The following is a 17529-nucleotide window of genomic DNA, read 5'->3' as shown; positions in this document are numbered from 1 at the left end:
GCGCTGCCCCGGGGCCGGGCGGGGGCTCGCCCCCGCCGGGGGCTGCAGCAGGAGCCGCCCAGCCCAGCCCTGCCCAGCCCAGCCACGCTGCCGGGGGTCGGCGGGCGGGCGGCTCCCGGTGGGGACGGAGCTCAGCCCCGCGGGTGGGTGCCCAGCGGCAGAGCCGGCTTCGCCCCCCGCCTGCGGGGCGGCGGCTCCGACCCCCAGCCCGCGGGCGAGTTCGCGGCGGAGCGGGTAGGGCGGTTTGGCTCGTCTGAAGTGCCTCGCTAAATGGCAGGGGAAGGCATACGGCCCAGGAGAAAGCCGCTGCAAGCGATAGCTGTTGGGCTCCTCCGAGTCATTTCCCCGAGTCGGTGCGTAGTGAGAACTTCCTCCCGGGATGCCCTTTCGGGGGGATGCGGGGCTGAGCACATGGCTGCCTCCCCTGGGTCTGCCCCGCGTCTGTCACAGCACCGCCTGCCAAGGGGCCTGCCGGCGCCTGCTCTCCTTTCGGAGTGCTAATCTGACCCCAAGAAAACTTTAGCTGGGCGAGGGAAGGAGGCTGCTCCAAAAGGTAATTTACTTAAACGTGTTGGGTTTTTTCCCTGCTCGTCTTCCTTCCCTCGGTCAGGGAGACATCTGTGAGAAGGGGCGAAAGCAATGGGATTATCTGTGTCTAAGGGTCCAATACGTATGGCTGCTGATAGTGCAGAGAAGAAGGTTAAAACTTGCAAAGACTTGGCACTGGCAAATTAACATCTCCAGTGAATCGTAGTGTTAACTTTTTAAGCTTGAATTTGATGGTCCTTTGCATGTTGATTGTTCCTCGTGTTTAAAGTCTCTAGATACTCAGGTATTTAAGGATGAAACATATTCTTTGTGCTCGCATTGACAATGTTTTTGCATTTTGTAAACATCAGGACAACTTTTATCTTTAATGTAGATCCTTCTTTCGCTCAGCTGTACTGAACTGTGCTAAACACTTGTGGTGTTTGTAAATCTGGTGCTGATTTGTTGGGTGGCTTTGCAAAGGTCACTTCAGTTCATCCAATACAGGCATTTTTTGTAAAACGCCTGTATTGATTTAATGTGGCACGGGGTCAGAGTTGGCATTTATAAATTATTTCACATTTGTTCTTGTGTGCTATAAGAGCCATGCTTTATAAAGCAACTATTCCTTAGTTGTTCCTTAAAGCCTACTGGCACATCTTGGTGTGTGGTGTACAGGAGGTATATGCAGCTTTATGGGCATCTAATGTTAAGTGTCCTACTTATTTAAAAATGTTGAGAGCTCTAAAAGGGTCAGTGTAATCCATACCACACGTGTGCTCAACTGACCTAGAATTAACAGGATAAAACACTTTTAAGTGCTTCTGGAGTGAAAGGTAGGATGCTGTTTCCTCGTGCATGGCCAACAATGACTTGCTTTTTCAAGGTGTCCAGTGCCACGCTCCCCCTTTGGAGGATGGCAGAACACCCACCCTGCTGTTTGGCTTAAACTGGTGAGACTGGTCATGACAGCAGAAGGTGGCAGCAGCCTGGAGGTGCTCCACAGGGACATGAACATGATGGTGTTGGTGACCAAGGGAGGTGGATGCAGGGACCAATCCTGAATGGGTGGTGGGCAGCTCTCACTGTGCTGTGGGGCTGTTGGAGCTGGCAGAGCTGTGTGCCCTCTCAGGGCCCCCGTTTCGTGTGGGTTGTTGGTAACTTAGCATGTCAGTTGATATTTTGTGCTGCGGTACTGAGTTTCCCTCTGGCTTTCAGGAGGCAGCAGGCAAGTGCCTGAGCGCTGCTGTGTAGGTGCAGGCATACCAGGAATGTGGTGCTAAGTGTGATTTGCTGCCTCGATGGATGGGACTGATAGCCTGTGCCAGCAAGTTCACGCTGCTGCACAGAAGGCCTGGACTGCCTTCATGCCAGTGCATCCACGTTAAGCAAATTGTATCACAAGCTAAAGTTAAGAGGGAGAACATGTTTTCCAGGTTGTTGTGGTGATCATGTACTGTCATTTTTCTAAAGAGGCTCTTTCTGTGTTGTGTTGTAGTGGTTGGCCACCTGCACCCTCCTTGTCTGCCCTCTTAGGCTTGTGGTGACCATGCTGAAGATCCTGTTGTTGCTGCACTTACTTAATATAGGTGCAGTCTTTCACTGGATGGGAGATGGTGTTCTGTTAAATCTTCATGCTTCTGTTTCAAAATCTGGAGGTCTGAGGTTGATTTACTGAGGTGGAACGGAATCAAATTTTAGGACCCACTGGATGGGAAGTGTCTGTTCTGTTGAAGGTTCTGTTAAAGGTTCATGCTTCTGTTTCAAAATCTGGAGGTCTGAGGTTGATTTACTGAGGTGGAACGGAATCAAATTTTAGGACCCAACTTTGGAAATATGTTTTGATTGCTCAGAGCTACAGAGCTCATTTTGGATAGTGCTAGTGTATAAAGAGAAGGTGTTTCTCAAATGTGCTTTTGTAAGTGTGTTTCCCAGTGCTGACTAGTTAAGTTAGAAGTCAGTACACTGAATTATCGTAGGGTAGATTTTGGCCATTAATTGTAGTGGAATGCAGAGTAAATGAAGGCTTATGTTTACAGCTTGCCCAGAACTAGAGGGTGTATCTTTAAATTCTGGAAAATCTCTGGTCGCTCACTGGCTAACAGTATGTCTTGTTTTCTGCTGCTAGATTACGGCTCCCTTCCATAAGGCCTTAAGCACATGTGCTGATCAGCCACAAGTTAATAATTTTGAATTAAACTGAAGAGTAAGTATATGTCAACTACAAAGTGTTTTTCTTTCAAGGAAGCTTTATTTTAGTAGGGCAAGTTTGAGAAGTTAGAAGAACTAGTTTGTGTTGTCTATGGAGCTAAAGGCCTGTAGGAGTTGGAGGTTTAAATTGAAAAAAAAAAAAAAAAAAGCTTGGCCTGTCTTAAGTGTAAAGTACAATAGCTGCTTGGAAACTGCATTTTAAGGAGAGGGAAAAGCTTGCCAAGTTGGGCTGTGGACCTTGCTGTGAGAATAAGATACTGCAAGTTACCAGAAAACCTAAAAGGAATGAAGTAAAGGAGGGAATTGATTGTTGGAGAGCAGAAACTGCAGGGATAGCATGTGAACTGCCAAAAGCTAGAGGATGAAGAAATTTAAGATGAAGAGAGGGGGAAAAAAAGAAAAAGAGCAGAAGAGAATTTGGCTATGATGTTGTGAGGACCAGGCTGTATGAAAAATGCTTGATGCCTCTAAAATTAGCACTTCTTGTTTTAGTTGTTTAGTTTTAGATATGAGGATTTGAACATGGGCAAAAGATAGGGTGCCAAATGGAAATGACTGGAACAAATGTCTTATGTCTGCTCCCAGTTAAACTGAGTCTAAGGGTCTCTGCTTTTGTGCTCTCAAAGAGCTGGGGCAGGGCACTGGAGCCAGGTTAAAAAATAGAATTGTGTGTTATCAGTTAGGCTGAAGGTAGCAGTTGTGATAGCAAGATAGCAAAAGTTGTATAGTTCCATTTCTTTTAAAAGGAGAAGAGAAGTGTATCTTCACACCTTTTACTCTGGTGACAATAGAATTTAAGGATTTAGAATAAATTTGGAATGTAAAAAGTAATTAAGTATACAAAGCTAAGTGGAAAACAGGATAAAGAGCATCATATATTTGCCACAATTAGGTCATGGGAGACTAAAGTCATATTATTACTGGTTAAATACTGAATGTCCTACACAATAGGAGCAGACGGCTTCAGTTCCATGTATATACACCAAAAATAACTAAATTGAAAGTGTGTGGCTTAGCTAAAGGTGTCTTCTGAAGGAGAAATTATGAGTTTGCCTGCCTGAATAAAGGAATTATTCATGCTCTGCATCAATATTAGTGGGGAACTGGTCTCTTTACTTCACCATACTGGCTGAAATAACTGTATGAGAAGGAAAGTTGCTGATGAGGCAAAGTTGGGAAACGTAGTCAGCACCTAAGTGGGTTGGATTGTTGCACAGGAAGAATTGAATGTCTGTGATGACTGAAACAATAGGAATGTCAGGAAGTTGAATAGCTCTAAAAGCAAAGTTATCTACTGTCTGATTATTAACAACACATCTGCTATCAGCTGGCAAGTCATCCCTTAAAACAAGTTTGGAAGAAAAGGCCTGACAGCCATAGTCAAATGGAGAAGACTCCTATTTGATACTGACCATGAAATGGGCGTAAACATGGTGCTCTGGAAGAGCTCTTCAGTGAAGATAGACAAATTATTAGGCAAGGCATTAGGGTGTCAAATACTGTGTATAGTTCTGGACACTTATGTACAGAAAATATTAAATCCTAGTGGAACATGTAGATGGACATCCAAGCCACAAAGATCATGTACTGTGAACAGTCTGGAGTTAGATGACAGACCAAAACTTGAACTACTCTGGCTTTTGTGTCTTAGTAATGGCAGAGATGGGAGATAGCAGCTGCTTAGATATTCCCTGGGGCAAATTCTTGGAGGAAAGGAAGGGTCATAAACTGAAGATTCATCTGTGATTTTGGGTTAAACACTTGATGTACAAAGGGGTAACTTGATGGATGAGTACAAGAATAATGCACGTGGGGAATTTGAAAGGAGTTTCCTTACTGTCAGATTTTGGATGCCTTCCTAGCTGTATGTATCCTGAGTCCCAGCTAAGTATTGAAGTTTGCATGTGACTGTTCAGGAGTGGAGCAGTTCAGGTAACTGAAATTGCCATATTTTATGCTTTGGTATTCAGAGTTAACAGAAATAGAAGTCACTTCAGTAAAGGAGGTGTGATGAGCAGAAGGACTTATTTCTGGGGAGCATATGTTGTCTAGTCACATGATGGTGGATAGAATTTATAACAAGTAAAAACACTTATCTATGACATTAGTAGCTGTTTTGTTCTCTTTTTAGTGCATAATGGAGTGGAATGAAGCTTAACTCATAAAATATTTAAGATAACCACAAATTAATATGTGTGGGACAGAAAATGCATAAATGGACATGCAGGCTGGAGGTCAGGTTGGCTGACTTGCACCCATAAATAAATAAAAGGGTTCTCCTGTTGAATGAGTGCCTGTGTTTATCCTCTGCCTGATTTCATACTCTGGTCTTACGAGTGTTTCATGGCACTGGCTGCATCCTCTTGTCGGGGACCGTGCTCCTGGGAGTAAGAGGCTGCCTGGGGCAAGACTTGGGCAGAGCCTTGTGGGGTGGATAAAGTGCAGAGCTGCTGAAAACCCATGGTGGGGGCTCTCAGTTGGGGGGGTGTGTGCTTGTCTGCGGCTTCGTTTTGCAGCACCTGACCCCGGTGTTGGTGCTGAGCTATGCAAAGGCCAGTGCAGCCTAACCACTGGGAAGAAATTGGGGTATGAGGTGTGCCAGTGAGACGCAATTTCTCTAGTGGCAGTGTTGAAGACTTGGCTGGTTCACAGTGAAGGAACGTGTGCCCCATTGAAAGGGTAAAGATGGCATGTGTGGTTTGAAGGCTATGCTGTGTTTACTTAGTGTGATCTTTGCCATAGCGTCTCTCTCGGTTTATAAACTGTCCTGTGGTTGGTCTGGGTATGCCCAGTGAAACTTCTGGAAGTTTTGAGATGACTTGAAAAAGAATAAAAAATATGTCACCTGTGTGAATGTATTCTGAGAAGAACCACTGGAAAAATAAGGTGCTTTGAATGTGTTTGTACATCAAAGCAAGATGAATATCTTGATACTGCTTTATGACTGTTTGTTTTGAAATTATAAGGCAGGTGTCTTACTTCCTTAGAAATAATCCAGTTGCAAACTCCCTTTCAGTGTAGTTTATTAAAAATCTGAACCATTGAATTTTAGGTGTTTGCTCTAAATGCCTGTGTATTTTTTGCTTTAAAGAGGAGCTATGTAATGAACTCTGTGTCAGCATGCCCCATAGGAAGTAATTGTGAAAAGATTGTGTTGAGCCATCAGAAGAATAATTAAACAATCCCAGGGAAAATTGAATGTATTGTCCTGGTAGCTTTTAGCATGCATTAATAGACTGTTTGCTTACTGTTATTTTTCATTTACTGCTATTGCCCTATTATACAAGTGTTGGGTGTATAGTTTAAAAAGATGGGACTAGGGTTGTGGTGGGCATTATAACTTCTTTCACTTGACGTCCTTCAAGTCCCAAATATTAATGGATGTGGTGGAAAAGTTATTTCATGTTTACAAGGGAAAGATTCAACCTAAATTCAAACCGTCTTTAGCAAATCAAAGAGCAGAGCACTTGTCTCTTGATGCTTTGCTGTGTTCTTTAAAAACAAAAATCACTCAAATAATTTCCTGTTACAACTTGAGGTCTTGGAAAAGTCTGCATTAAGAAATGGGAGGAAATGTTTTAAGACTTTACCAGACAGGGAAGATAATAGAGCTGAGCATTGTCTGAGTTGTCTTCTTCATCTTCTGTGCCTCTCCACAGTACCAGACAAGTCTGTTTGAAGTAACTACCCAAATTCATGAGTGGACCCAGACCTTTGGATTTGTAATGACCTTTGTATGTTGTCTCTCTCTATTTGACAAGTTAATCTGTGCATGCTACTACTTGGGAGGTCAGGCAACCACAAGGAAACTGTTTCTCATGTATGCATGTGTATATATAGATATATGCAGTTTAAATTAGGATGGAGAATAATAATTTGAGTAATGCTTGGGTAGAACACTTTTGAGATGATAGTGATGATGCTAATATGAATTTTATTTGTACTTTATTTCATATCTATAAAGCTTAATGTTGCTGTGATATGTTTGTCAGTCTGTTACTTGTCTTCCTGTCTAACTCCAGTGGGTTTAGACTGTTTTTTTAAATCTTACTTAAGAACCTTTTGTCAATTTTGTCACATGCAGCCACATACTTCAAGATTATATTTTGAAAAATTCATATTTATTTCTAACATTTGTAAATTGCTCATGTAAGTACAAGTAATGTGATACATTCCATGTGCATGTTGTATTTAATTGCATTTAATATTAAGATTTTTATTATCTGTGTTGTTTTACCTTTCTGAGCTGCAATATTTCAGTGAATTTTATTACTGTTGGGTTGTCCCAGTGTGTTAGTTTGGGTGTTCAATGATAATTGCAGTGAGCGTCAATCCTGAATGAATTTAAATGCTAGGCAGTGTGAATGGAACTTCATGGTTTGCTTTTGTTCTATTTGGATAGATGTTATTTTGTCACTGAAGATCACTTGTGATCCTCTCTCTACATAGTAAAACTTGATACAGTATGTGGGGACTTACTGATAAATCAGTTAATTTTATTAATTAGTATCTGCTAATCAGAAACTAGAATTGCAGTTCCATAATGTGTGATTTTTGCAGTGTGTTTGTACAAAGGCTTGGGGAGCATTGCAGATGGGAATGCCTGCTTATTCAGATTTCCTGCAAGGCCTCCATCCATGCTTTACTGAAGGGTTTCAGGTGTTCTAGTTAATTTTGTCTTTATTTATTGCTGCTGTGCTGTCTCCATCTTGCACTGTTTTCTGTGCAAGTTTGGGCTTTACTCCTGTTGTAATACTGGGTCCTGTTCCCTGCAAATGTAATGATGCTTATTAGGTTGAGCTTCAGAACTTCTAGCTGAAGTTAATCCCCCCAATCTTTGTGTATTTAAAACCACAGATTTTAGGTCTTTCCCTCTCGCGCCCCTTTCTTTCTGTTTGATAGACTGTGAGGAAAAAGAGACACTGACTCCAATGAAACACACCATACAGGAATGCACAATGTGCTCTTTATTTGAAGATAAATGTTGTTTTCCTCTGATCTTTGCTGTAGTCATTTGGGGTGTTCACTTGTGACTAAAATAAATTTATTTAAAAAATAAATTTTGATTTTTTTTTTCTGATGACCTGTTTATTATAGCAAATTTGTGCTATCACACACATTTCTTTTAAGACTGAGAACTTTTTCCCCCCCCCCCGTTTAATTGAAAGATGATCAGTATCATTTCTCTCTTCCTTCCCTCTCAATCTCCCTTAAATCAAAACAAACGCTTCAGTCCTTAAACAAAAGTCTCTTTGTTTTTACATTTGTTTTATGAAATTGCTTGATTCCTTTGGGAAAAGCTTTCCTCTCACAGGAAGAGAGGGGAAAAACCCCCCACCCTTCTAAAGCCAAAAACAGCAAGCCTGCTTCCAGACATTACTCTGTTTTGCTATCTGAGTAGTAGCAGATTGCATATAAAAAGCAATTTCTCATCTTAATGAATGAAAAGTGCAATTGCAGAAATGCACACAAATATACAAATGGTTTTCACTCAGCAAATGTAAAATTGGTAGTATTCAGGACAATAACTTGCTGCACACCCTTCTGGGAGCTTCTTTGCATTGGGGAGTGGAATTTTAAATGGGTATTTTGTAGCTCTGAGAGGTGCGACCATCGACTGCCTTGTGGCCTGTCTGATTTTATTTTTTGATACTGTGTATTCCTAAAAGTCTCTTGGTTGTACACCTTCATGCTGTTCTGATGTTGTGGCCCCAGCTGTGAAGCCATCCATCCTGGCAGACTAGGCAGTTGTGTGAAACACTGTCTCCTGACCTAGGAATCTGGAAACTGGCAGCAAACATGAGTTAAATGAGAGATTGGACCAGGAAGACAAAGAATTATGTGAAGTATCACCCTGCTAGTTTGCCTACATGGGCTTTATCCAGAATATATACTAAAGAACAGAGGTGCTGATGAGCTAGAACAAAATTATTGCAGCAGACTTTCTTCCAAATGTAATAAAAATGCAAAATTGAGTCAGTGGCCTACTATTCTTGATCGCCTGTATTATTATGCAGGCTGGAGGGATCAAGGATGAAGAAAATTTTTCTGAGTAAATGCTGAAGGTGAATGAAAAAATAAGGAGGCCTCCCTTAACACCAGGAGGTAAGGGCTTATCTGCTGAAGAGTGAGAAATCAGACACTGGGTTAAAAGAACTGGTACAGGACTGTCCTAGAGGACCCCTTTGTAAGCCCTGTATGGAGAATTAGGAGTATGGAGGCTTCCCTGGGTTCCAGTGGCACCTTGCATCTTCAGCAGCTCTTGAATTTTGCTTGACGTTCCCTTTGTTGGTGTCCTGCCCCTTCTGTCCCCAAAGCCCATGCTGTGTCAACTTTACAGCTCATGCTGGGCTTCCATGCGTGTGCAGCTGTGAAACAGCTGTGTCCTCATGACTGGCTTCTCCATAGTGTCCTGGTGAAACCTGCATGCCATTTCCTGGGCTTACTTTTATATCCTAACCTTGCAGGTACACCTGCTTGTGCTTCCAGTGCCTGGGAAGAGAACTGTGTGCTCTGCAGTGCCTTCTGGAGTAGCATCCATACTTCTCATAAACAGGCATGTGCAGAGATGATTATCTGGATGTTCATCTTATATCTGAAACATTTTAAAGTGCTCTTCATGAAGACTAGACCAGAGAATTATAGGCTTTGGAGAGATAGAGGCTGAATTAACTTGTGCTTTGCTGGCTAAGCTGCATTAATGTTTTCATTACTTGCCCTAAAATGCAGTAGGCAAAAGCTGTAGGGAGAGGCCCTGTCCCCCAGCTATGCTGAATTTAATAAAATATAGGATTTCTTCTTCTAAACTTTCATTATCGAAGAACCTCTATGAACGTATCAAATGATCCTGTTTAGATTGTTGCAATCAACTAATTTGATTTCCATATTACTTCTGCTTGACTGTTGCTGAAAAGATTTTTTTATAAGGTGCCTTGCCCCAGTATGAAATCAGATCCTCACACTCCACCTCCTGCGTATACATTGCTAGATTGTGTGGGCTGTGCTACTGAGCCAGGGAGCAGAGAGGAGCATTTGCCTCCTGTGCTGTTGTTGTGGTCAAGGCTAATCAAATGCTACTAGTGACAGTAGCTTTACTTTACTGGTGGTATTGTGTACTTTGCTCAGAGGGGATCAGCACAGATGCTGAGTAGAAGAGCTGCCCACCCAACAGACCCATGCTCACTCTTGCAATACCCTTTGTTTCAGTTTGCTGTGTGCCCAGAACACTTTCCCTGAAAATGCTGTTCCCTGTAGGTGCTGCAGCTGAGCTGGGCAACAAGGTGCAGACTGGAAGGACAGAGACTGCTGTACAAAAAGCCCCTGCTGTGGATGTGGTTGGTATTGCAGCTCTGCTGGCCAGAGGCTGTCACATGTTGCTGCAGGTTCAAGCCTGAAGGAATTGCTGGTTGAGTTGGACATGAAGGAAGGAGGCAGCTTGTATTGTGGTAGTTGGGACACAGACACTGTCTAATGTGAAGCTGCCTGCTGTGAGGTTTCAGTCTTTCTCCTACGTCTTTCCCATGTCTTGAACTTTTACTAATTTAAAGCTGAATTTCTAATGAGAAGCAAAAAAACCTGTTCCTTAATCAGTGTGATTTGCTTTCATGGAATACTTCATTCAGCTTAGTGCAAATTGTGAAAGCCATGTTTTTATGTTTGAAAATTGTGTCAGCTGTACTTGACATTGAACCAGGCAGAAAAGTGCTGAACATCCCCATGAAGTCTGGCTTCAATGAAGTGTAATTTAGTACCATAACGTCCTGAGCTGAAAGAAGCAATAAAATAGTCCTCCATGTAGTCCTTTTGCATTATAGTTCTGGAGTTGCAACTGTGGATTTCCCATTGTTTCCTTAATACCTTTCTCTTCTTAATAGGCAATATGTAGAATATCAAACTCCTAAAATTCACTTTAAGTGTTATTAGAATAACTGATATATTGGGGTGGAGATAATGGCCTCTTGTTCCTCTGTAGAGCAGTCACATGGGCACAAATTCTTTTTTTCTTTCTTTCTTTGAAGTTGTTTTGCAGAGTTACACAGAACAGCAGAGATTTTTCCTAGGCTGGGATTTTTCTCAAGTCAATGTCAGAACTCACTTTTTTCATAATCGCAAAGATTGTGGTCTCTGACAACAAGATAAACAGAACAGGTGAGGTACATCTTGTTCACCAAGTTGAACAGCTCTTACAATTTTTTTTTACATGATCAACTAACTCTTTGACATGGCAATTAATGAAAGTGTAAATGAGAATGCCAGAAACTCTGTGGTCACTGTCCTATAAGTTTCACTGGCACCTATAGTAAGTGTTCTCCAGGGGTAAAGAAGAGGCAGAGCTTGGGTATGGAGGCGGGATTTACGGTGCTAGAGTATGGCTGAGTTAATTGTGGCTTCTGTGCCTTGTACCTCTGAAGGCTCTGACAGTGAAAGGAATGTGCCATTGGGTTGTTGCACAGTTTCCCTTTTTTAAATATTGTGATATCTCTGATCACAAATTCACAGACTTTGGGAGCTTAAAGAATAGGAGAACTTTCCTTGATGGTAAATTACAGAACATACCTGCCTATGTGTTCTGAATTACATAATGGTTTTTGTTTTAACCAGTTCTTTTCTGACTTGGGAAGAAAGTGGATATGTTCTCATGAAAAGATGTATTCTACATGGAAATCATGTACATAGTTTTCAGATGATTTAAAAGCACATTTCAAGACAGATCAGAGTTGTCTTGATTTATATATTTGGTCTTCAGCCTGACCATGAACAAAATGTAAAGTGAAATAAAATTAAGATGTCTGGTTTATTATGTTGTCTACTCATAAAATACATCTAAGTGTTCACAAGGGAAACCTTTATTGGGAAAAAGATTCAAATGAAGTACTGCCTCACTGTCTCTGTTGTTACTTTTCTGTTGTCTTAAATTTCTTTAGTTGTTTTTTTTTCCCCTTCTAACAGTGCCCAGGATGTGTATTTGAGCTAACCATTAATGCTTCATTTTTGATGTCTGTAGTACTTTTACCTGTATGCTAATGTATGTAGATGAACAGGCCAGGACTTGACCTATATAATACAAGTGTCTTAATTTACTCCTATGTACATTCCAGGGTGTGGGTGTTTTAATAAAAAGGGAAAGGATGAGCTGGTGCCTGGTACAGTAATTCTAGCTGGAGACTGATGCTTGTGATAGGAGGGCAGTTATCAAAATATCCACCCTCTGACGCCATTTTTTCCCCATTCCTGCTGTAAAGGCAGCTCATGGAGACACATCTGCAGCCAGGCAGAGGCCAAGGACCTGCTTGGGGAGAGTCATTCCTCAGTCCTCTGTTTCACCTTGAAGGCAGGATGCACGTGCTGGGCTTGTCCTGGCAGCAGGGTGTGGATAGATAGAAGGTAGGAGAATAGTATCGTATAGTGGCCATCTCCACAGTAACCCAACGTGATTGGGAGTGGGCTGCAGGGCAAGGTGCAGCTGGAGATGGAGCCCAGCGTAGCATTGAGAGCAGCAGGGGAAGCTGCCTGATCTGGACCTGACAGATTTCGACACCTGAGGTAGAGGTGAGCCGCTGGGGACACAATGAGAAATAACATATTGATGCTGAACAGATTGTTTGTTTGATATATGTGGAATGGAAAAAAAGAGAGAAAAAAAACCCACAAAAAAAATCCCAAACAAAAAAAAAACAAACCCCAAACTGTGATATTCCATAAGCATAAGTTGTACAGATGTAGATACTGTCAATATTCTAGAGATATAAATATAATGGTTTCTGATTATATGTAACATAAGTTTGGGTAATGAATCAGTAGAAGAGTTTCTGATGGTCTGTAATGCAAGTTTGGGCAATGAATCAAAGTAACTTTGTAATTAAAAGAAAAGGGGGAATTGTGGATAGATAGAAGGTAGGAGAATAGAGACAGTGGTGAAGGTAATCTGGCCCCTAAGGAGTTACAGCTGTGCTAATTATCAAGAATGAAGAACAAGCCTGCCCTTAATAGGACACAGCTGGATCCAATTAAGAGGGGTACTATAAAAGAGCAGGTTGGCTGGTCTAGAGGGGAGATGGAGTTTGTTGGCTGTGCTGAGAAGAAGGAGTCAGTGCTGTGAGGAGCTGCGTGTGAGATATCGTTGAGAAGGTATGAAACCTTTAAAATAGGAGAGCAGCAGCAGGGTGCACCTTGCAGCTGTGCTTCCCAATGGTCTTGGGAAGAGGCAGCTCCTGGAAAGCACAGAGCCTCCCTGCTGTGCCCCGAGTTCAGGCTTCCTGCAGGAGCCCATGGGACACCGCCTGCCCTGCCTCTCCTCTGGATTAGGGCATGGCTGGCCTCTGGGTTGGACCATAGGATCTACCTGGCTATCCCTCCTGAACCCTTTGGTGTCTCTAGTTCTGTGACAGGCACTTAACAGGAGAATGACAGATGATTCCTTGGATACTGTGCCAGGAGTTCAGCCGTTACAGAGTGCTTGCAGGTCATAAGTGAGATTTTGCATCTTAGATGGAGAGAAATAACAAATCCTTCACATTAAACAGGATGAGAATACCTAAAAAAAATGTTTCCAGGAAAGCATGCGTGCGTGAGATGGGGAAAAGGAGTTGATCTGGTTTCTGATTTGTGCCATTAGCTGCGAGATCTACAATGTTCCTTGACAGTAGAGAAACATTTTGTGGGTGTCTGCAGGTGATCTTGAGTCATCTTGGAGACAGAAGACTGAATTCTCCTCTCAATCCCTTGGTATTCTTTCTCTTAACATTATGGTGTCCACATGTGTCCACACACAAATAATATTCTTTGTTTAAATTAAAAGTCTTAAATTTTTCTTTAGGGACCTGATGTAATCTTCTAGATGACATTTCCCTTCCTGCAGCTGGTTTGGACTGAATCTGGGGAAGCAGTTCCAGTACATGGTCTGCATCCAAAGGAAAGCATTGCACCTCTGAGGACTGTTAGCTATAGTAGGAATGTAGTCCTTAGCAGGAGGGCTGGGCTGAAACTCTTGCCCTGCCCTGTGCTTTGAGAGGTTGTCCATGAATTCCGAGCTACAGCATTGCTTCCCCACATCTTCTGAAGGATGCTGAACAGACTGGTGACAAGGCAGACTGAGGTGGGCACCCAGTGAAATGTATTCCCCAGGTCCCTCTCCCAGGTTCTCTCCTAAAATATCTGAAATACTCTTACTGTTATCTTCCTATCAGTCCTCTTAGTTGGATTGTCTGGAAATAGTTACTTTCTTGTAGAAGTTCTTGCTGGTGGTATAAGATAGCTTGGCAGCATCTATGAGAAAACAGTTACATGGGGAAGAGGTTGTTTTGAGATTTTTTGTCTTAACTGGAAAAGTACCAAAAGCTGGGAAGTGCAAAATGCATGTGTTTTTTTTTTTTCCCTGAAATTTCACACCACTTTTCAAAATAAATTCTTCTGCCTTTAAGTGGGTGAGTCCTTTCTCAAAAGTAGTGATTCCCAAATGTTCATATTTGAGCCAAGAATAAAATCTCTTTTTATACAATCTCTTCAGAAGCCTGCCTTTGAGAAAGAATTTAGTCTTCTTTTAGAGACTTTATTCTCTTTATAGAACATAATGAGTTTGCTTTTCAAAGGAAAAACTGAGAATTGCAGTGAAGGGGCTCTGTAGTATCTTGGCTTGATTTTATGCTGGATAAAGCTGTTTAGTATTTAATACAGTAAACTGTTTAAAAGGATAAGTTATATAATTACCATGAACTTTTAAATAACAATCAGTATTAGTACTTGATTGTCAGTCAAGGCTGTGGCTTTGTAAGTGGAAAATGGTTGCAGATATAGTCAGAGCTTTTAAAGATTTTTTCCTCTTCCTTTTTGTTTATCCTTATTTGCATATCTTAATTATGTAAACATAACTGTTTACAGTTTGAAACTGCTATTTTATTTCTCCAAGTATCTTTTAGTATCGGCTCTGTGAATTCCAGTCTTTAAGAGCTTGTTAACTTGCCTCTGACAGTTTCTTCATAGTCAGATGTGGCAGCTGATGTCTGAGAGCTTTAAAATAATAATGAATGCCACAAAATTCTTTGTTTGCTTAGTGATGGGATCCTGTAGCTTGATTTCAAATGAACAAGCATCCATATGGTGTATGGTAATAAGTGAGTTGTCCCTTGCTGTGTGGTGATACCTGTTGCAGGACTGCAGCTGACTCTCCAGGCAATAGAAGAGCTTAGTGGTAGAGTATGAAGTGGCATGAAACCACTCCTGATGGCAGTCAGCTTGTGGGAAAGGGTCAGAAAGTAGCCTCCAAGCATTTCCCCTTCACAGTGTTGAATTGTGGTTTATTATTGTTAGTATTTGGCTCATAATGGGGTAGGCGTTGAACCCAGTTTATGGGTATAGTTCACCAAATCCAATTGTACTCCAAGAGAAACAGCATCAAATATAAGCAAAATGTCTCTAGCTCTGTTAATATTTAAACTTTTGTAACAAAATTACTTAGGACTTAAAGCAGCAGCTTCAATCTCAGAGGCAAACAGATGCTTCCCAAAGCTGCTGCACTGGAAAATATATTTGTCTCCCACTCTCTTTTTATTGTACTCGATGCTAAACTTGTAATCACAGGATTTAGAAACCCCTCCCCATGCACTTTTTAGTAGTGACCCAATCTTTCCATGATACAAAATGGATCTGTGGACCTGAGAATGTTCATTTAGCTCCCAGATAGACACACCTGGAATTCCTGAGGTGCCAAGCCGAGCTGGAAGGTTCCTCCTGCAGCACCTAATGTAGTAGTACAGAAGTATCAGAAAAGGTTGTGTGAGGCAAAAGGAGATGATATTTAAAGATGAGCCTTCTACTAGTCATTTTGCAGCACCAGATAAATTATAATTTTATTTAATTGTAAGGGGAATTCCATTGTGTTTGAAGGATTCTTCCTCTGCTCCTCCTTTACAAAGTGGGTAGACTTCATCAGTTAATACAGGAATTTACATAAAGGTGATGCAAAGTTCACAGAGTACTAGTGTGGTATGGCTGTCAGTTTGAACTGTTTAATATGTTCACATCAAGGGCGTTTTTGTTTTAGGGGGTTTTTTGTCTTTTCTTGAGCTTTTTCCTACTGTCAAGTCAATCCCTAGGGATGATGGATTGTGCGTGTGTCCCATCCAGGGTATCATTCTGGCAAAATCACTGACAAGCTGATGTTCGTGGTTATTGTTTGTTTTTTGGAGAAGGCAGATACTCCACTTCCTAAGCCAAAGAGAAACTTTTCTCAGAGAAAACTTGATCTCTTTGTAAGTACTTTTAAATCCTTGCTGTGTATTGCAGGTGCATGCCCAGACCACATGCTGCCTGGTGACCGCTACTTCTGTGAACAGGATTAGAATAAAGTTTCAGCCTTAATCCTGGGTTTCCTGCACTGATTTGCTTTACAGCCTTATTCCTGTTTAGTTGCCTGTGTGTTAAAAAGCATGTTTTTATTTATACTTGCTGTCAAAAAAAAAAGGTTCTCACTGTGGTATTTTGGTTTTTATTGTTGATGAACTGTGTAAGGATTTATGCCTTCCCCCCACTCAGACTCTTCACAAGGTAGTAATTAGCCATGTGCTATGCAAATTCATGCAGAAAACAAATTGGTTATGTGTTAATTAAAACTAAATGACAGCAATTTTATATTTAGGTTACTTTAAAGTGCCTAAATTATTTTGGATTTGAAGTTTTAAGTGTTTTTCAATGCATGCCTTAGTCCTCTCTTTGTTACTTTCAAATTCTATAGTAAATATATAGGGTTCTTATGTACAGTATTATACGCCATAATTAAAAAAAAAAAAAACCAAAACAAAAACCCAGTGTTTGTCTTCTACAGGGCTTGACCTGACCTGCAGAATTTTGTGAAATGTGAAAAATAATTGTTCACTTTTTTTAGTGGCCTTGCTTTTTTGTATTTTTATGATCTTTGCAGTTTTAAATGTGATGTGCAGAAATTGAACTGCATCTAAGATTTAATATTGACCAGGACAAGATCTTGCAACTAAATTTCTTTAGCAATATGTTTAATTGACAAGAAGTTGGTAAAAGACGGTTTTCTTGTTATGCGGTCTTTTGTTTATCCTTGAAAGTTTTGCATTTAGGGAGCTATTTAAATCATCTGTCTTTATTAGTTAAATCAACAGCAAGCTTACAAGATGGTTTAAGCAACAGGAAAATTAGTTTCTTGGTGTTCTAACAGATTTAAAAGAAATATTTTGAATTGTGTAGTAATGGCATAGGATGGGTTTTTGTTTAAAGAAAACATACTAGAAATATGTGTATGTGGTGGGTTAATTTTTTTTCCCAGGTTTTCATGTCTTAATTTGTTTCTTTACCAGTCTATTGCAAAAATGGGCTTGGTGCCCTGGTGAGTCCTCTGAGGGTTGTGTGAAAATCTAAAGTCAAAATTTCAGGGATTTCAAAACCACTAAGTCAGTAAGGTATTTGACATGGAGTTAATTTATATTTGGGTCTACAGAAGTATAAATCTGTGGCTAAGGTGTACAGGAAAGTGTATGGAGGTAAATAAAGTTGTTGGGGGGGGGGGCACTGGGGAAAATATCAGATGTTGACAATTTCACTGATGTGTTTCTGTGAAATGATTGCCAGTGTTCCCTCATTCTCATGACTCAAATAGGTGCTTAAGTAAAAATTAAGCCTGTTGGGAGGAAGTGCTGATTAGCTCCTGTGTCCTATATGATTGCATCAGGAGCCTGCCCCCCTGCGTGGGGAGGGAAGGGAGGATAGGGAATTCTTCCATCTCTGATCCATATATTTGTAATCTCCTGCTGTTATTTTTTCAGAGGC

General features: G+C 41.2%; 1 protein-coding gene across 1 annotated transcript in view; it reads left to right on the top strand.

Moving 5' to 3' along the window:
* The first annotated feature begins 105 nt into the window (after positions 1-105).
* Positions 106-17529, top strand: part of FAM110B (family with sequence similarity 110 member B) — a 113842-nt gene continuing 96418 nt past the window's right edge. Inside the window, exon 1 of the mRNA XM_039703061.1 lies at positions 106-553. The gene's annotated coding sequence lies outside the window, so the exon portion shown is untranslated. The remainder of the gene's footprint in view (positions 554-17529) is intronic.

This window comes from Passer montanus, unplaced genomic scaffold, assembly GCF_014805655.1.
Source record: "Passer montanus isolate IOZ18808 unplaced genomic scaffold, ASM1480565v1 scaffold16, whole genome shotgun sequence".
NCBI lineage: Eukaryota > Metazoa > Chordata > Aves > Passeriformes > Passeridae > Passer > Passer montanus.
Note: the sequence above shows the minus strand (reverse complement) of the source record. Positions and strands in the feature narration are given on the sequence as shown.